This window comes from Sus scrofa, chromosome 12 (genome assembly GCF_000003025.6).
Source record: "Sus scrofa isolate TJ Tabasco breed Duroc chromosome 12, Sscrofa11.1, whole genome shotgun sequence".
NCBI lineage: Eukaryota > Metazoa > Chordata > Mammalia > Artiodactyla > Suidae > Sus > Sus scrofa.
Window position 1 is genome coordinate 17746183 of NC_010454.4, and position 20356 is coordinate 17766538.

Below are 20356 nucleotides of genomic sequence, written 5' to 3' on the forward strand. Positions count from 1 at the left end.
CTGAGCCTTGTCACCTCTCCTTGACGTGGCCACATGTTCTCACCTCTGAGCCTTTGCCATTTAGTCCTGCTAAGAATGACTCTTCTTCCTTTGTCTGCCCAACTCAGGACCGCCCAGTCTTAAAGACTCGGTTAGAGAAAGCTTCCAAAGCTCCCAGAGTGAGTCACCGTCTCCTCTAGGCCCCCACTGTCAGACTGTTTTCCTTTCCATCTGCACGAACCACCCTGCATTGTGGGCCACCGTGCGGCCACCTGCTCATGCGTCCCCGCTGGACGGCGAGCTCCTTGGAAGCAAGGCCTGACTCTCATCCACCTCAACTCCTGAAAAAGTTCTTCCCCTTCTTCTGTCCTTCTTTCCCATTTCCTTCCCCTTCTCCCTTCACCCTGTCTGTCCTTCAAAAAATATTTATTCAGTCTTGCAATGTGCCAAGCCAGATGCTGGGGTTCAAGGATGAAGAAAAAAGAGTCCTAGTAGTCATGGAGTTTAGTGGAGGATGTAGATAGATGAGCAAATTCTCATACAGTTAATCAACAGATTGGTTAGCACCATGGTAAGTGCTCTGCTGGAGAACCACGGCAGGCTGGGTCATACGGGCCAGGACTACCCGAGCTTTCTTAAGAGGCACCTGATGGAGTTCCCTAGTGGCTCAGCAGGTTAAGGACCAGCATTGTCACTGCTGTGGCGTGGGTTTGATCCTTGACCTGGGAACTTCTGGATGCTTCAGGTGTGGCCCCTTCCCCCCAAAAGAAGCACCTGATGGTGAGGAGTAGGTTGCTATCGTCTCTCTTCCAATCTTTCCTCGCAATCCAGCATCACGTTGGCTTCACTGTCAGAACATCCCTGTCGTCAGGGCAGTTTTCAGCTTGGGGTCCTTTATGAACTCCAGATTTTTTTTACCTATTCTTGCTCAGACTCATTCCTTCCCTCCACTGGGCACTTATAGGGGATCTACTAGCCCGGTTTAGACCAGATCAGTGGGGCAGTGAGGCCGTTTATAACGGAGCACAGGAGAGCGCTAAGCCTAACTCAGCTCAGCAGGGTCAGTATCATGAATGACCTCAGTCAAGTCTGCAAGCAACCCTGGGGAGTGAGGGCCTCTTTGACTTGGACAGAAACCAAACTGGAAACGCTTTGGCTGCTAGAGGCTGGGAGGAGAGAAAGAAGCACGATGCCTAATTCATTCTCCTGGGCAAGGGCAGATAGAGAGTGGACACCATGTTTCCAGGGTCTCTGTAGGGGTGGAAATGGGCTAGTGCACATCTTTGTCAAGACACACACAGTGAAGACTAGCACATCTGGCTGCCTTGACACCACCTGCCTGTGGTACTCCGCAACCCACTCCCCACCTGTGCCTTGGTTTGTCCTGATAACTCAAGACCGTGGCACTCACCCACGCCTATTCTTCGTGGACATGAATTAGCGCCTGAGATTTGGAGAATCCCACAAATGATGATGATGCTTCTTAGGTGCAAACTTTTTATCATCCACACGAGCAAAAAATGCTCATTGAACACCCAGCGTGTTCAAAACACTGTTGGGTTCAGTGGCGTAATGAAATCACCCTGATTTTGATTACTCTAAGCTAATCACCCCAGCTCCCTTAATCTCAATACTTTAGGTATAAAGAGGGGAATTAAAGATGCAGCCCCTGGAGTTCCCGCTCTGGTGCAGGAGGTTAAGGACCCGGCGTTGTCACAGCTGTGGCTTGAATTCAGTCTCTGGCCCAGGAACTTCCATGTGCCTCAGGTGCAGCCAAAGGAAAAAAAAAAAAAAAAAGATGCAGCCCCCATCCTCAAGGAACTTACAACTGCATGGGACTAACCAGAGGGCAACCCAGTCCCTCTCCTCCTCTGGGCCTCGGGCTCCTGCTCTGTAATAACAAGGAGGATCAGACTCCCTGACCCCAAGTCCTACCCAGGCCTCAGATAATTCCAGTGCAGGTTCTACACATAAGGTCACCGGGCGACGTGCAGGAATCATTTAAGTCCCCCTAAGACAGGTGCCAGGAAACCTACCAATTGGATAATTAGGTTTGCCCCGACCCCTCATGCCTTGAGGGAGCAGACGTGGACCTCAGCTGCCCTCCCCACAGCGGCTGGCGGAAGCGCTGGGCGCCGCAGGGGTCCCCTGGTGGAATGTGGCCATGGTGGGCGCTGGGACAGAGGGCTCGGCTGACAGATCTAAGGCTGCCGCCTGCCACTGGGTCTCCATAGGGCGGCCTGAAGGCCTCCCTCCTATGGAATGACGAGCCCCGCTCCCCCTTACCTGGCGTTTAATCTTTAATGCAGCCCCAGCTGCCCTCGGGCAGGACCCATCAACCCACCCGCTCTGATAAAAGCGATAATTAGCTCTTTTTCAACTTTTCACTTCTCCCCCCCCCCCTTCCACTCTGATGTGTGAGCATTGGGAGAATTCCAGCTAATGGGCCTGCCCTCAGCCAATTCTCGGGCCCATCCAGGCCGGAATGCATGGGGTCATTAGCCGGGCCTCCCGGGCAGGGGCCTGTGCTCAGGACGTGCTCGCCCGCCCGCCCTGGGGTGCCCCAGCCACCCAGGAGAGGGGAGAGGGCCCGGCCTCGGCAGGGCAGACTTGCCCAGACCTGCTGGATCCTACCTTCCTCAGCAGCAGCCCCTTTCTGTACCACGGCAGAGGCCACTGGGAGGTAGCCTTAGGCTCCCATGGGGCCAGGCCGAGAGGACACGGGGCCATCCGTCCCCAGGCATCGCCCTGCTTCCAGGGCAGGGAGCCCAGCCGGGGTTCAGCCACCGGTCAGTGCGGAGGCTGCTGGCTGGGATCCCCCCAGCCCCGCCCCATCAGTGACTTATAATAACTAACTTGTGCACGGTGCCGGGCCCTTATGAAGTGCTTCCAGATCCCTCAGCTCAGAGGTAGCCACAGCCGAGGGCTTAACCATGCAGGGTCAGGAGCTGCACCTGAGGGGTGTGGGGCAGTGCTGGCTGAGCTCCTCTTCCCTTCTTCTCTGACCAGTCTGGGGCCAGTGCCCCCAGACTCATTGGTCGCCTAGTGCCAGAGGCTGCCTGCACCTAGAACTGTGGGGCCTCCATCACTAATGCCACAGGGTTGCAGGCACTCAGACTGCCCACGGCTATCAGAGTCGAGAGCCACTGCCTCCCAGGGTCATAAACAGGGCCACTGGTGCCTACAATCAGAGGGTACAGTTCGCCAGGGTTACCTTCACCTAGAAAACCAGGGCTAACTTTGCCTGGTACAGGTGACACATGGAACCACCGAGACCCATAGGACACAGGCACCTAGAACCCCAGAAAAGCCCACCTAGGGCTGCCATAAACTAGAACTGTAGGGTCACCATGAGCCACAGAGTCATGGAGGTGTCACTCATCCTTGGACATAAATTGGCCTGAGGAACTCTGTAGTAAGCTTATGCTGGTACTTAGTGAGTGGCTTTTCCCAGGCAGGCTCCGGGAATACCTCCCTTCACTGACTCTGCTCGGCAATGAACTACCGCGGAGACTTCTGCGCCGCTTCTTCCACTGCCTGAATCGAAGGGTTTCCTTGCTCAGGTAGACCCTGCATTCTCACCGTGAACTTTCCAGCGGGAAAAAAAGAGGTGGCATGTGTCACATAGGTGGATCCTGCACACCCAGCATTCAGCCCTGAGAGGGGCCTGTCCAGCAAGGAAGGGAGTGCATGACCTAACACAGTCTCCTCTTTTTCCAGAAAGTACTTTGGGGAGTAGGATCATAGGACTTCCTGGAGGAGGCAGCACTAATGCCCCAGAGACAAAGCAGAACATTATCAGGGACTGAGCCCTGGGTCCAGGGCTTCCCTAAATCACACCTTCTCTATCCCACCCACCCGAGGGCAATGTCTCCCCGTAATTTTCAGCCTTGGACAGTACTGTGATTTTGCTGAGATACCCAGGGAGAGCCTGGGAAAGGACTTCTCTCTTTTCTTTTTTTTCTTCTCTTTTTTTGTCTTTTTAGGGCCTCACTTGTGGCATATGGAGGTTCCCAGGCTAGGGGTCGAATCGGAGCTGTAGCCTACACCACAGCCATAGCAACGCTAGGTCCGAGCCACATCTGAGACCTACACCACCAGCTCACGGCAATGCTGTATCCTTAACCCACTGAGCGAGGCCAAGGATCAAACCTGAGTCCTCATGGATACTAGTCATATTTGTTTCCACTGAGCCGCGATGGGAACTCCGACTCCTCTCTTTTCACTTCCCTCCCCTCCCCCAGCCAGCAAATGCACAGCTCCAGAATATCACAAGTGTGCACAGAAAAAGGTCCCTCCCCCTGGTGTGTGAGGACCGCACAGGTGAGAAGCATGGGGATGACAGGGTTGGAGGAGAATTAGAGATTAAAGCAAAGAGGAAGGTAAGGAAGCAGGTGAAGCAGAGAGAACAAAAATAAAAGTCATGCTGAGGGTTTTGCCTTGTGGAACCTTAATATTCAGGAAGCTGTAGAGAATTGTAAATTTCAATAGTAATAATAAGAGCACTGAGCCTCCCTCAGGTGTTGCGACCCTACTACACTGCTGGTGGGAACATAAAATGGTACAGCTGCTTTGGAAAACACTGATAGTTCCACAAAATGTTACACGTAGAGTTACCATATGACTCAACAATCACACTCCTGGGTATTTACCCAAGAGAACTGAAACACATGTCTATGCAAAAACTGTACAAGAATGTTCCTTGCAGCATTATGCATAATACTGGAAAGCTGGAAACCCAGTGATCACCGACTGGTGAATGGATAAGCAAATGTGGTCCATCCTTGCGACGGAATATTATTAGGCCATCAAAAAAAGAAGTACCACAACAACTATGGAGAACAGTATGGAGATACCTTAGAAAGCTATACACAGAACTACCATATGACCCAGCAATCCCACTCTTGGGTATATATCCGGACAAAGCTTTCCTTAAAAAAGACACATGCACCCCCATGTTCATTGTGGCACTATTCACAATAGCCAAGACGTGGAAACAACCCAGAGGTCCATCGACAGATGATTGGATTAGGAAGATGTGGTATATATACACAATGGAATACTACTCAGCCATAAAAAAGAATGAAATAATGCCATTTGCAGCAACATGGATGGAACTAGAGACTCTCATACTGAGTGAAGTAGGTCAGAAAGAGAAAGACAAATACTATATGATATCACTTATATCTGGAATCTATAATATACGGCACAAAGGAACTTTTCCACAGAAAAGAAAATCATGGACTTGGAGAATAGACTTGTGGTTGACAGGGGGGAGGGGGAGGGAGTGGGGTGGATTGGGACCTTGGGGTTAACAGATGCAAACTATTGCCTTTGGAATGGATTAGCAATGAGATCCTGCTGTGTAGCCCTAGGAACTGTGTCTAGTCACTTACGATGTTGCATAATAATGTGAGAAAATAGAATGTGTACTTGTATGTATAACCAGATCACCATGCTGTACAGTAGAAAAAAAATTGTATTGGGGAAATAACAACTTAAAAAATAGAGATATTCACCCCCCCAAAAAAAAAGTACTAATGCATGATACAATATGGTGAGCCTGGAAAATATCCAGCTGAGTGGAAGGGTATTTCCACCTATTATATGATTCCATTTATATGAAATGGCCAGGATAGAAAAGTCCACAGAAGCATAAGATAGAGCAATAGTTGCCTGGAAATAGGGGGAGGAGACAATGCGAGTGGGAGTAATTGCTAATGTATAACCTTAACTCCACCTTCTACTAGTCCAGGGACCTTGATGAGACTCAGAGTTCTCATCTGTAAAATGGGCACACTGATCTTTATGTTACATAGACACTGCTTGGAGTGCGTGGGCAACAGTACTATTGGAGATGCTTCCTTTACACCCTCCTCCCATCGTTTTCTATTTCTCAGAAGCGCCAATCACCCTTAAGAAGGAGAAGTGTTTATGAGAGACTCTTACACCTGCTTCTGTCAATTCACTCCTCTGTGATCAGCATTGCAGGACAGGGTGGGATGGGGAGACCACAGCTGTAGCTAATCTCTGATAGAAGCATATTTGGAAGCATATTTATGTTTTTTCTTTTTTTCTTTCTTCCTTCCCTCCCTCCCTGCTTTCTTCTTTCCTTTTCATCCCAAAAAAGAGACTGGAGCCATCCTCGATTCATTTATTGTTGACCGCTATCTATAGGCCAAGCTCTGTGTTCTAGGATAGAATATGGGCTAAGACAGTACAGGGTCTATCCTTCATGGGGCTTCTATTCTGGTGAGGAAAGGCAGATAATGAAGATGCTAACCTAAACAAATAACCCCATCCAAAAATGGGTAGAAGATCTAAACAGACAATTTTCCAAAGATATACAGATGGCCAAAAAACACACGAAAAGATGTTCAACATCACTCATTATTAGAGAAATGCAAATCAAAACCACTATGAGGCACCACCTTACACCGGCCGGAATGCCATCATCAAAAAGTCTACAAACAATAAATGCTGGAGAGGTTGTGGAAAAAAGGGAACCCTCTTACACAGTTGGTGGGAATGTAAATTGTTGCAGCCACTGTGGAAAACAATATGGAGATTCATCAGAAAACTAAAAATAGAATTACCATTTGATCTGGCAATCCCACTCCTGGGCATCTACTCAGAGAGAAAACCATGACTCGAAAAGACACATGTACTCCGGTGTTCACTGCAGCACTACATACAATAGCCAAGACATGGAAACAACCTAAATGTCCATCGACAGAGGAGTGGATCCAGAAGATGTGGTACATGTACACAATGGAATGTTACTCAGCCATTAAAAGGGAAGAAATAATGGCATTTGGAGCAACACAGATGGATCTAGAAATTATCATGTTAAGTGAAGTTAGCCAGCCAGTGAGACACCAACGTTATATGCTATCACTTTACATGTGGACTCTAAAAAAAGGACACAGTAAACTTCTTTGCAGAACAGATATTGACTCACAAACTTTGAAAAACTTATGTTTTCCTGGTTTTCTCCAATATCCGGCTCCCACACATAGCCTCTGGGTTCAATGGAGCAGTTTTTACCACTGAGATTCCTTCTGGTGCCTGCTATGGACCCAAGTGGATAAGCAGCCTCCTCCCTGAGAACTGCCTTGTAAGCATCTTCCTCCTGGATGGGCCAGTGGAGCACACGGGATTGGGTCTCGTTTCCCACTTGCTTTAGATCCAGCATTGTTTGGGAAGAAATGGAGGCTTAGTGATGCCTACTTGTGCAAACCTTGTCACACATGGATGGTGGTGTCTGTACTGGAGGGGGGGCAATGCACTGGAATAGGGATTTTCCTCATATAGATGTTGGATTTAGAGTGGCCACTAGATTGTGTGTGTGCACGTGTGCATGCATGCACATGTGTGGTTGTAAGACTGAGAGAGAGAATGCTGTGGCAGGAAGTTTTCACATGGCCAACTTTTAACAACAAACAAAGGGCAGTTTGTGGCCAAGCAGTCAGTCTTGAGGGAAAAACAAACATCGCAGGGAGCTGAGAAATGTAGGGATAGATTTACCGAGCTGTGCCTGGGTTGGGGGAAGAAACACAGAATGCTGGGATTTTCTATCTGGTTGCCAACAGGCACCACGTGTAGCCAGCTCCTCCTTCTTCTTGGAAAGGAGAACCCCAGTTCTGACAAGACAGCCATCCTCCCTAAGAAAGGGATCACCACCTCAGGGGTAAACCCAGATTCACCTAAGCCACATGTGGTCAGCCCTTTTCAGAGATTAATTTGAGCATGGGCAGGTGATGAAATGCCAGCCAATGAGAGTTGAAGGCAATTTCTGCTGTGCTTGTGGAAAGCTCTCTGTCTTTAAAAGAGACACAAGAAGAAACTGTTCCTCTCATGCTTCAGTTGTTTACAGTACTGGCCTGCAATAGCTGGATGTGTGGCAGCCACTTTGACACCATGAGGAGAGCTGGATGGTCCTTGGAGGGTATTCAGGCAGAAATTAAAAAAAAAAAAAATCCATGTTCTCAATGATACCATTGAGCCTCTAAATTGACCAATCCCAGAACCTCTCCTGCTGGCCTTCTTGCCATGTGAAATAAGTTTCCCTTGTTATTTAAGCCATTTCAGCAGGGCTCCCAGGTTCTTCTATCCTAATCAATGTTGTCTTCCTCACTGGAAAACAATTTGAAAGTAAGGGCCCTGGCTTTCTCACTTCTAGATCACCAGCACCCAAGGCCGAGTCTGGCTTATTGTGGATGCTCAGCAGATGGATAGATGGACAGATGGACAGACCTCACCATCTCTCACAGCATCTTTGTTCTAGCATCTGCTCTTCTAGTTTGCATTTTATCCTCAATCAGAAGTCACCGAAGTAGCATAAAGTCTCAAACTCAGGAGACCTGCATGAAGCCTCCATGGGAACACACACCTGAGCCGTGCCTGGGGCTGCCAGGAAAACTGTCATCTTTCCCACGAAGAACTTAGAGCCCCTGGTCTAGAACTCTGCCCCTCCCCTGGGGATGAGGCACTCATGCCTCCTTGGGGTCCCCTTCCAACATGCAGAGCAGGAGCTGCCCACCCCCACCACAAAGAAACCAGCTCCAGGCATCCCAAAGCCTCTGTTGCTCCATTGGGACTGCAGTGGTCCCAGGGAGATGACCTTTCAAGAGGCTGCATTCCAGCATCCAAAGGTCTCCTGTGAAGACGATGCTCATGCAGCCAGAGTGGGCGGCAGAAAGAAGACAGTTTTTGCCTTCTGCTGAGTCATGAGCTGACCCCTTTCAGGTATGTTGCACATGCAGAAGAGAGCAGGCTCTGGTGCAGGGTGACATCTGCAACTATGGGAGAGAAGGAAATCCATGGTCCTATCTAAGGATTGACCCACAACCTTAACTTCTTGGGCAATGAATACCGACAGCAAAGCCATCACTCCCAACAGCCCACTTTGCATCCAGACGATGGGGCCCTGCAGTCTTGGACAGGCCAGTGGAATGGCAAGCGGATGGCCAGGTCAATAGCAGGTTGCTTCATCCCACAGCCCCTGGATTACGTGTATGTGTGGGGGTGGGGTGGGGGGTGCCTGTGACTGTGTGCCCAGCCCCGCAGGCCAGGGTCTTCCAAGGGGCCTGCCCCGGCGCGAAGGAAAGACCCCGCCCAGCAATGACGAAGTGGCTAGAACATCTTTCCACAGCATCTGGGAGGAATGGGCAGGGCCGGATGTGGGCCACTGACCTTCTCCCTTCCTCCTGGAGAGGAAGCTCCTCCTGCAGCCACCTTTGTGCTAACCACTGGGCGGTTACAAACGTGTTCCCGGCCTGTCGGTCCCTTCCTGAGCCGTGAGAAGCAGCTGGCCCGCCCCAGCCCAGCCCCCACTCACGAGAAAGCCAGTGCAGGGAAGGAACTGCAGGCCCTGGCTTCTGACCAGTGCAGATGGGCGGGGTGGAGGCAAGGACCAGCTGCCAAACCAAGTCCTTCACCGGCCTCTTCAGGAGCTCGGCTGCCTCCCCATCCTATAAGAAAAGAGACACAGGGTCAGAAAGGACTTCCCTGCCCAAACAGGACAGGGCCTGAGCCGGGGCCAGCAGGTGGATGGTGAGCATCTCTGGGCAGGAAAGGTGGTCAATAAATTTCATTTGTCAAAACACTCCTGTTGCATGTATCACATGTCCTTTGTAATTATCACCTTATTTAAACCCCACGACAACCCTAAGAGGAAGGAGCCATCGTTATGCCCATTTTACTAATGAGGAGGTTGAGGCTCTGAGAAGTTAGGTATTTCGGCTGAGGTTGCCCGGCCAGTAAATGGCAGTCTGGATTTGAACTCAGGCTGCAGAGTTATGCTCTGAACTAATATGCAACCCTACTTCACAAAGATATAAAAATGAGAACATTGCCTGAGCACCACAAGTGTACTAGGCACTGTGACAAGGTCCTGCCAGGAGCCCACCACTTGGGAGCCCTGCTTATAGCTATGCCTGTGGCTAGGGTGATTAGTGTGATCAGAGCTATGTTGTGAAAGTACTGAGAGATTTGGGAGGGCATGAGGAAGAAGGATGAATTCCATCTAATGGCAGCATCCACTATGTATTGCGCCAGGTGTTTTCAAATCCCGGATTTCATTGAATCCTTATAAAAAAATCATAAGGAAGATAAAGATCAGAGTAGTCAAGTGACTTCTCCCAGGATGCACAGCTAGCCACTGGCCCAACCCACATCTCTCTGATAGGCTTTCCACTCTACCAAGAATGCAGGAGGAGCAGGGCAATTAAGGAAATGGGGCTAAGTTAGGATTTGAACACAGGCCTTTCTGATGCCTCCATGAGCAATGATGCCCAAGGCTTGGGGTTCTTCTTGGCCCTGCTGTAGTCAGGACAGCAGACCCCCAGCTGGGGCTCCCTTGGGTGAGAAGGGGAGAAGGGAAGTCCAGGCTCTTGTCCCACCTGGCAGGGAGGACCTGGCTGTGACACTCAGGGCACCTGAGGCCGGCTGACCCCTGGTGCTTCAGGAGACCGAGCCAGGTGCAGGTGTCAGGTGGGGTGGGGAGGACTGAAGATCCTCTGCTTTCATTTCAGGGACCCTTCCCACTGCCCAGCCCCAGCTCTTGGTGTAAACAAAGCTTTGGAGATCTCTGTGCAATCCAGCTCTTCCGACTTAAAAAAAGGACAAGATAGTCAAGATTGTCTCTCCATGTGTGTGCTATTTTCTTAAAAGCAGAGGCAGACAAAAAGACCCCGCCAATTTCTATTTTGCCCTGGGCCCCTTAACCACAGCTCCAGCCGGGGGTGGGGTGGGGCGTATAGGAGATGGGTCCCTGCACGGTGGGTGAGCGGGGTGGGGGGGTGAGGCAGCCCAGCCTGGGTTGCCGACCCCCTAATCCCCCACCAATGGAATGTGCTTGATTCCAGGAGGCCAAGGTTTGGAGGGTGGGGGTGGGGGTGCAGAAGTCCCCTTGAAAGAGCCAAGCGTTCAGGCAGGCCTGTGGCCCTGCTGTTTGATGGTTCTTGATGGATGAGCTCCCGACCCTCCCGGCGCGCCCCTCACTCTGTGAGGTCTGGCTTGTGCAAGGAAGCTGTCGGTGTTGGGACACGTTGGCCCCATGGCCTGCAGCGGGACGGAGGCCTCTGAGGGATGCCTGCTGTCTGGCCCTCTCCTCAGAGGGCTCCTCTAGCCCCCAGGCCCAGGGGGTTTGAGGCGCTTCCCTTTCAAAGCTGCAACATTATCGCTGTGAATGCAGCTTGTCTCCTGGAGACCCTGAAAGCAGGGTGAGAAAGCCTTGGCTACTGAGGATCCCTGGCTTGATCCGGCTTATTTGGGGCCGGCGTGGTGGTTGTTGAGTGGGGCTTTTGCCCGTGGGATGCGGGGTTCATCTGAACTGTGCTGAGTTCAGCCATGGACCTCTGTGGAGATGTGGCTCCTGCCCAGGTCCTTAACCTGCTGTGCTACAAGAGAACTCCTCATTTTTAATAATATATTTTACTTAACCCAAGACGTCTAAAACCTTACCGTTTCAACATGAATCAATGTAAAAAAGTATTGACATATTTTGCATTTTGCTGTGCTAAGTTTTTGAAAGCCAGTGGGTATCTTACAGCAAAAGCCAATTCGCACATCTAAAACTTTATCGTTTTGGAGTTCCCGTCGTGGCTCAGTGGTTAACGAATCTGACTGGGAACCATGAGGTTGCGGGTTCGATCCCTGGCCTTGCTCAGTGGGTTAACAATCCGGCGTTGCCGTGAGCTGTGGTGTAGGTCGCAGACGTGGCTCGGATCCCTCATTGTGGTGTCTCTGGTATAAACCGGTGGCTACAGCTCTGATTAGACCCCTAGCCCCTGGGAACCTCCATATGCCATGGGAGCAGCCCTAGAAAAGGTTAAAAAAAAAAAAAAAAAAAAAAAAAAAAGACAAAAAAACCCCACAAAACTTTATCGTTTCAACATGAATCAATGTTAAAAAGTATTGACGTATTTTGCATTTTGCTGTGCTAAGTTTTTGAAAGCCAGTGGGTATCTTACACTTACAGCAAAAGCCAATTCGCACAAGCCACCCTTCCAGTACTCAACAGCCACATGTGGTTAGCAGATAGCATGTTGGACAGGGAAGCCCCAGACCATGTGGTTTGGGCTCTGGTGACAGCATCTTTATCTCATGAGGAGAAAAAAACATGATGCACTGAGGTGTGCCAGGTTTCAGGGCTTTGGAGGGGGGCTTAGAGATTTCTTCTTGGAAACTTTTCGGTCTGGGTGGGCCTACTCCATCTCCTGGCAGGTTAAAGGCAATTTTCATGGGGGGCTGGGTCCCAGGCCCCTTCCAGAATCCCTGTCTGCAGGACCTTGATCTGTGTGTCACCCAAGGAGAGTATGAGGTACACAGCTGGGCACTGGACTGGAGTCGGGACATGCAGGTTCCAACCCCAGCTGGGCTTTGAACGCTGCCTGATGTGGGCAGGACGCACCCCTCTTTGGACCCTCAGCTTCTCTCTAGGAAGATGAGCAGGCCGAATGGTCATCAGTTCATTGGTTATCAAGGGCATGGAAGGAAAACTCCCTCCTACTCCTGCCTCCCACCACACATGTGAAAGCCTGAGGACTCACTGAATGGTGGATATGAAAGGAGATGTCACAGAGGCTCCTGTATGCTCCGGGCAAGGTCTATGGAGCTGCAGAATAGAGGGCTTCTACGTTGGTACTCTTTGCCAGGACCCACAGAGTTGCCACCTGTTAAAAACAATCGCCCCCTCCACACTGGCCTGCCGTGGCTTGAGCCAATGCATGGATGTACACTGAGCCCTCCAGTAGGCCAGAGACTCAAAGTAGCTCTGCTCAAGCGGCTCACGGGGCAGGGTAAGCCACTCTTTCCTGCCCTGTAGATCGATGGATTCCTGAGGACATGCCGTTAAGCCACTGCCCCTCTAGCCTACATTAGTTGAGGAGGTTCACTGAAAGACATAAGCAGGTCCTGGTCCTCAAGAAGCTTATGGTCTAATGTGGAGACTGATCATCCATGGAAAGGCATCACTCCCCGGAGGTGAATGCCAAGGCACAGAGAATGACAAGGACAGAAGGGCAGAGAGGTGCAACAGGACGGGTGGTCAGGAAGCCAGCTGGAGGAGGGGTTGGGATCAGAGCCACCTCCTTGGAAGAGGGGACAGATCTCTCCGAGGAGCCAGCACAGGCCTACAGGTAGGAGAACATACAGTGTGTTTGGACATCCCAAGTAGGAACCGTGACTCAAACCCATGGTTGGGCAGAGGAGCAGAGGCCCCCGGTTTGGGAGTGGTAGGTGAGCCAGTCCTGGAAAGGTGAGTTCCTGGCCAAGGAAGCAGTAGCAGGGAGTCGCGGATGGTTCTGAGCAGGAGGCATGCATCAGGTGAGGTTTTAGGCAGGTGAACCTGAAGGCAATATCCCTGAGAGGCAGGAGGGCGAGGGGGCGAACACTGGAGTCAAGAAATTCACTCAGGAGGTCCCACGACAATCACTGTGAATATAATTAACCCTCAAATCATGGGCAAAGCCCTTCTTATTTAATCCTCCTACAAAATGGTGAAATACAGAGAGTGGATATTAAAGCCCTTCTTATTTAATCCTCCTACAAAATGGTGAAATACAGAGAGTGGATATTAGGGTCCCCATATAACAGATAAAGAAACTGAGGCTCAGAAGAATTGATTTGGCAAAAGGGCACAAGTTGGAAAAATCACATGCAGACTCTCTGTTTCAAACTCTGAACTCTTGCTACTAGTCCATGCTCAGGGGTCCAAGAAAACGGGGGCCCAAAGATGACAGAGATGATCACGGAAGGCTCCCTGGAAGGGTGAAGTATATACAGAGAAAAGTTGAACTCATTTCATCCAAGCATCCCTTGGAAGTCTTCACACTTAAACAGCCATGTGGGACACCTGGTCCAACTGACTTAACCTGCCCAGGCTGGGATCAGCCAGGCCTGAGTTTGGTTCTCAGTGGGCCACTTATCCACCGTTCACTTTGGAGACTTGACTTAACCTTTGGTTTCTCAGCTCTAAGATACTTGCACATACGGGGTTTGTAGACAATGAATGAGATCATGAGAGTCCAGAGTCACAGAGACCTCAGTCAGCCCCTCAAGTCTAAATAAAGCCACTCGTGATGGAACATGATGGAGGATAATGTGGAAAAAAGAACGTATATGTATGTATGACTGGGTCACTTTGCTGCACAGCAGAAAATGACGGAACACTGTAAATCAGCTAGAGTAAATAAATTTAGCCATGCCACTGCTCCATGTGCTGACCCTCAAGCCTCCCCACCTCCGTGATTAAGCAGGAGAGTAAGCTGCTCCTGCAACTGCCTCCGGCCTCCCGCTACCTCTGCCTTCTTCCAGACCCCCTCTCCTTCCAAGCATGCCCACACGCAGGCCCTGCTCCAGGGGACCCCAGAAGACATCTCTCCCATCTGGCTGAGAGCTCCCTAGAAACTGTGTTGAGCCCCACGAAGGCTTAAGGATGATGGGACTCACTTAGCAAGAGGAAAAGCCAGACCTTTGCCCTGGCTCCACTCCCAGGTGATGGGGTTAATGGGGAATTCTTTTTCACTCAGGGCTACTGGTGGGGGTCCAGCTCCCCGATGACCTGGGGACACATTAGTCAGTGATAAGTGGGGCTTTCCAGGCCCTTTTATCCTGTTTACAATACACTGGCTCTCCTCAGACCAAACTCTGCTCCCCCTACCTTGCTCCTGGCTGTTCTGGCTACATGAGACAATTTGCGGACAGACTCTCCGTGGAGGGCAGTTTCCTTGGAGCCTCCTCCCCGCCTTCCCCCCACCCCGGCCCCCGCACCCGGGGCAACATCTCCTCCACCTGGTGGGTCCTGGAAGGGGCCACAGATGCTTGTTTTCCTCAGCTCATTGCAGCCTCTGAATTCAGAAATGTCATCCTTTCTGTCTGCTCAGCTTTAATCGAAGGGGCCGGAAAACCCAGAGGCAGTGGGATTATGTTTCTGGTGTTGGGGACAGAAGGTGACGAGGGTTTTGTGGCTGTCCAAAGCAGAAGCCATGAGAGGTGTTGTACTTATCTGGGCAAGACCCTTTTTGAGTCAAAAAGACAGGATGACAGAGCAGCTGCCCACAGAGGGTGTGAGACTGCAGCCTGGACCTAGCTCCCCTCTGCCACGGTCAGCTTGGGCAGCAAGTCTCTGCAGTTCAGTAAGCTGTGCAGAAAACCAGTGGTGCCACCTGTCCTGTCTCCAATCAAATGGTTATGAGCAGAGAATGAGAAACTGTCGTGCAGGTGCTCAAAGAGGAGGCAATTTTGTTTAATACTCTGTGCGGATTCCAAGCGACGAGGCTTTTGGCAAAAATGGCTCTTCTGATGCAGGCAGTTTATAATACCTAAAAGTCAACTTTTTCAGGAGTCACCATTGTGGCTCAGTGGGTTAAGCACCTAACATAGTGTCCATGAGAATGTGGGTTCAATCCCTGGCCTTGCTCAGTGGGTTAAGGATCTGGCGTTGCCGCAAGCCACAGGATAGGTCACAGGTGTGGCTCGGACCTGGTGTTGCTGTGGAGTAGGCCAGCAGCTGCAGTTCTGATTTTGTCCCTGGTCTGGGAACTTCCATAAGGAAAAAAAAAACAAAAACAACAACAACAAAAAAACAACTTTCAAATAAGTGGGCTTCTAAATTGGCAGGCAGGTGGAATACTTAGGTGAGCTTAAACAGAGTCCATTTCTTTTTTTTTTTTTTTTTTTTTTTGTCTTTTTGTCTTTTGTTGTTGCTATTTCTTGGGCCGCTCCCGCGGCATATGGAGGTTCCCAGGCTAGGGGTCGAATCGGAGCTGTAGCCACCGGCCTACGCCAGAGCCACAGCAACGCGGGATCCGAGCCGCGTCTGCAACCTACACCACAGCTCACGGCAACGCCGGATCGTTAACCCACTGAGCAAGGGCAGGGACCGAACCCGCAACCTCATGGTTCCTAGTCGGATTCGTTAACCACTGCGCCACGATGGGAACTCCTAAACAGAGTCCATTTCAAGGCGATAGATATTTAACAAGCACCTAACTTGTACTAACCTCTGATCTGGGAAGATACAGCAATGCTAGGAAGATACAGGAATGAAAGACACATCTCCTGCTCCTGGGCTAGTGGGCAGAGACTGGGGATACTTGTGATAAGCACTGAGAAAGAGCACCAGGTGCCAGGGGAGCAGAGGGGAAGAGTTCCAATCCAGCCTGGGTGTCAGGGGACGTCCCCAAGAGGGTGTAACCAGAGGTGAAATTTGAGTTAATCAGGCTTGAGGCAAATGGAAGGGTGTTTGAAGCATAGCATGCAAAAGGCCAGAGGACACAAAAGCCCTTGTGAGAAGAACTGTAATTACTCTAGTTAGGATGGGAGAAGTGGCCAGAGATGTGGCCAGTGAAGAGGGCTCTGTCTGCCAAGATAAGACTTGGTCTTGGTCACTGTGTTCTTTAGGCCCCAGGGAGCTATCAAAAGGCTCAATATACATATGACATCAACTCTCTGTGTTCAAAAGACCTTTCAAAGCAACACTGGAAAGGGGAGGGCGTGGTTGAGGAGTGACGAGTTCCTCTCCACAGGCCCTCAGGGTTTGGTAGTGGAAGTGCGATACAGTCACAGCTGGTACCACTTGTGCAGGGTGATGCACGAGCACTGGCACAGGTGGGATGGGGCAAGGGGGGCTTAGGAGCCAACAGGATCAGAAGGTGCCCTGGGAAGGGGGCAGAGACCAGGGCAGGGGGAGCGTAAGGGGCAGTGATGGTTTGGCACAAGAGACAACGGAATTGTTCTGTTCAACCTGACTGAGTTGACTGGAGAAACACAACAGATGAATGGTTTCAGAGCTAAGATTTAAGTTCCATTAAATTGGATACATCAAAAATACTCTTCAGACAGACCGACTGCACAGCATAGGGAACTACACTCAGTATCTTATAAGAATCTCTAATGGAAAAGAATCTGAAAAAAGAATATATATATATATATATATTGCTGGACACCTGAGCCTAACAACAACATTATAAATCAACTGTACTTCAGTTGAAAATAAATAAAATTTAAAAAAAAAATTAAAAAAAAAAGAAAATAAATAAAATTTAGTGGCATAAGTCTATAAAAAATACTCTTCAGAGTACTGAAGTTTATCCTACCACGAAGGGAACAAACAGGCTGACTATGAATTAATTCACCAAATCCTGGAACTGTAGAACTGTGGGGGCACCACTTGAAATTCAAATAAAAGGAGAGGGCATCAAGTCATCAAATTGATTTTCCAGAACTATGACTTGATTCCATCACTCAAGACTCAAAAGCCTCCAGATGTTGCCAGGATGGAGGCAAAACATCTTTCCTGCCCACAGCATCTTGCTCTACTGCAGAAACCCTCTGCTCTAGCCAAAAGGAACCACACAGACTGCCTGGGACTGCCGATGGCTTCTGAATGTCACTTCTCTGCTTGCCAAGAACTCCCTGTGCCTCCATCCATCTTAATCCTTCGCACACTTCAAGGGCCAGTGGAAATCTCACCTCTTCTGGAGGGTCTTCCTTCATCATCAAATTGAAAGGGCTCCCTTCCTTCCCTACATTATGGCAGAACCTAATTGTTTTTACTACTCATTACACATTCATCTATTGTCTCTGCATTGTCACCTTTTCATAATCTCTGTACCCTGTCCCGCTAACTAGCTGAAGAACTTTTTGAGGTCAGGTATCTATTGCTGCAAAATGAACTACCTGAAAATTCAGTGGCTTAAAATATCCTCTTTACTATATGACTCTTGATTTCCTGGACAGGAATTCAGGCATAAGCTCAGTTGGGCAATTCTTCTGTTCCATTTGGAGTCTACAGAGGTCCCTTGGTGGGAGTTAGCTGATGGATAGACTAGTATTGAGGGTACAAGTTGGCTTCACTTACAAGTCTGGTGCCTTGGCTGGAAATTGGGCTCAGCTGGCATGTTGATAGGCACAGGTGTGGCCTTTCTAGCATGATGACCTGAGGGTAGTCAAACTTTTTCCAAGATGACTCAGTATCACCAGAGTGAGTTCTTCGAAGGGCTGGGTGGAAGCCACAGGACTTCTTATGACCTGGCCTTGGAAATCTTAGAATTTCACTTGTGCTACATTCTGTTGGTCAAGCAAGTCACTAAGATTAAAGAAGAATGGAATTAGACTCCACCTTTTAACGGGAACAGGTCTAGCAAAGAATATGAAACCATCTTTGTTCTACCACACAAGGTTGTCCTAAGACCTAGGCAAGCAAAGTCCCTGACCCAGGGCCTGGGCCTCACAGGGTCCCACACTTTGGAGTGCTGCTTTAATTTTTTCTAAGTTCCCCTAAGATGGCTGGGATCATTCTAGTCTGCCTCTCCTCTTCAGGGTACTCTCCAATTTTTCATTCCATGGATAGGCTTGACCAGGCACCCCCAAAAGCTTCAGGGCTCGTGCCTATGAGTTGTCCAGGGCAATCTGGCAGGCAGATTGCTTCCATTGGCCAGCATGGTATTGCTTTGGTGGCCTTGCATGAGATCAGACCATGAGAATGGTACCAACTCACTGATTTGGGATAATTCTTATTCTTATTGAATATAGCATGAATTCAAGATTTTGAGCACTCACCCTTGGGGTTGAGCCACCTGTGTGGGGCCATGCCATGGCTCTTCACAGCCTATGTTTGACCACAGGCTTCCTCCAGTCTCTAGCACACCAGTATGGTGGCGGCGGCAGCATACTTTGCCCTGTGTGGGGCTCCCTACTCCATCTCTCTCTCTCTTTTTATGGCCACACCCATGGCATTTGGAAGTTCCCAGGTCAGTGACTAAATCAGAGCTGCAGCTGTGATCTACACTGAAGCTGTGGCAACACCAGATTCTTTAACTCACCGCACCAGGCTGGGAATAGAACCCAAGCCTCTGGGGTGATTCCAGCCGCTGCAGTCGGATTCTTCACCCACTGTGCCGCAGCAGGAACTCCCCTACCTCAGTCTCTTAAGGGTGGTCATCCCACCCCCTCAGTAGGCAGTCCTCTAGAAGTGGCCATGCATATTTTCCCCACCTGAGCCCATTACTCTGCCAACTAGCTTTTACAGTCAATGTCCCCTCTTTCTTCTGATCAACGTCGTAACCCTATAAGCCACTGGGTTGGTCTGAAATTGGGTCAGGTGAGGGCCATCTATTCCATTCACGAATGAGACGACTCTTCTTGCTCCCCTTGCCTAACCACCCTTTTCCCTTGCCAACTGGTTTCAGTATATGAGGGCAGAGGTGCAGCCAACACTAAAAGAGATATATTCTAGGAAAGCAGAGATTAAAGCCTAAGAATTCAAGAGAAGACATAATTGGAAGATAAATTATTGTACACTTACACTTCAAAATTCTAAATGGTGAATTATTATTAATAGTTCCCTGCATACTCGAGGCAAAACTTGCCATTAGTGTCATCATCGATGAAGGACAGTAAGAAAGTTTCGGTCACTGGAAGTTAAGTGTTCATGGGCACTGTGAAGGATAATGCAGCCTCACAAGTAATGATGGAACCAGCATCAAATAAATACATCAAGACTGTTTCAGGTTATTAGCTCCTCTTTGAAGCCCCCCTGAATCCCCAGTCTAGGCTAAGTGTCCCTTCTGTCATCCCATAGTTCTTGATAACCTCTACCCCATGCTCATGACACGGTATCCTAGTTATCTGTGTAGACGTTTCCCTCCCAGTATATGAGAGACATTCTATGGCAAGTTGATATCTTACTCATGTTTGTACCCCAGCCATTGCACTGTGCCTGAGACATAGTATGAGCTTTATGAATATACGGAGGATGATTCATGGAAAGGAACTACTGGACTAAGTCAGGTGAACTCTGGTGAGGCTAGAAATCAGTTCTAGTAGAACAAAGGAGAGGCTGGAGGACAAGTCACCCATACAGAACGCTGCACTGTAGATCGACTGTGCAAGTGGTCTAGCCATAAAAGAAAAATAAGGTAGAAGTTAAAAGTGCAACAAGTTGGGAGTTCCCATTGCAGCACAGTGGAAACGAATCCGACTAGGAACCATGAGGTTTCAGGTTCGATTCCTGGCCTTGCTCAGTGGGTTAAGGATCTGGTATTGTGGTGAGCTGTGGTGTAGGTAAATGAAGATGCGGCTCCCGTGTGGATGTGGATGTGGCTGTGGCTGTGGTGTAGGCTGGCAGCTGTAGCTCTGATTCGACCCCTAGCCTGGGAACCTCCGTATGCCATGGGTGGAGCCCTAAAAAACAAACCAAAAAAAAGTGCAATAAGTTGGAGGGATGGAGTTTTCTTCTCCTTGGAGGAAGGTCTAAGCACGTATAAAGGTCTAAGAGACTGAGAGGCAGAAGAGAGATCCCCTGGACTTCAGTTTTCTTGTCTGCTCTACCCACCTCACAGGAATACTGTGAGGTCCAAAGAAGAACCGA

The 20356-nt window shown here is 49.6% G+C and overlaps 1 long non-coding RNA gene across 10 annotated transcripts in view; it reads right to left on the reverse strand.

The window, feature by feature from the left end:
- Nucleotides 1-20356, reverse strand: part of LOC102167870 — a 77062-nt gene that overhangs the window by 55289 nt on the left and 1417 nt on the right. For all 10 annotated transcript variants that reach the window (XR_002337079.1, XR_002337077.1, XR_002337078.1 and 7 more), the window contains exon 2: nt 9320-9452. This is a non-coding gene — a long non-coding RNA (uncharacterized LOC102167870). The remainder of the gene's footprint in view (nt 1-9319; nt 9453-20356) is intronic.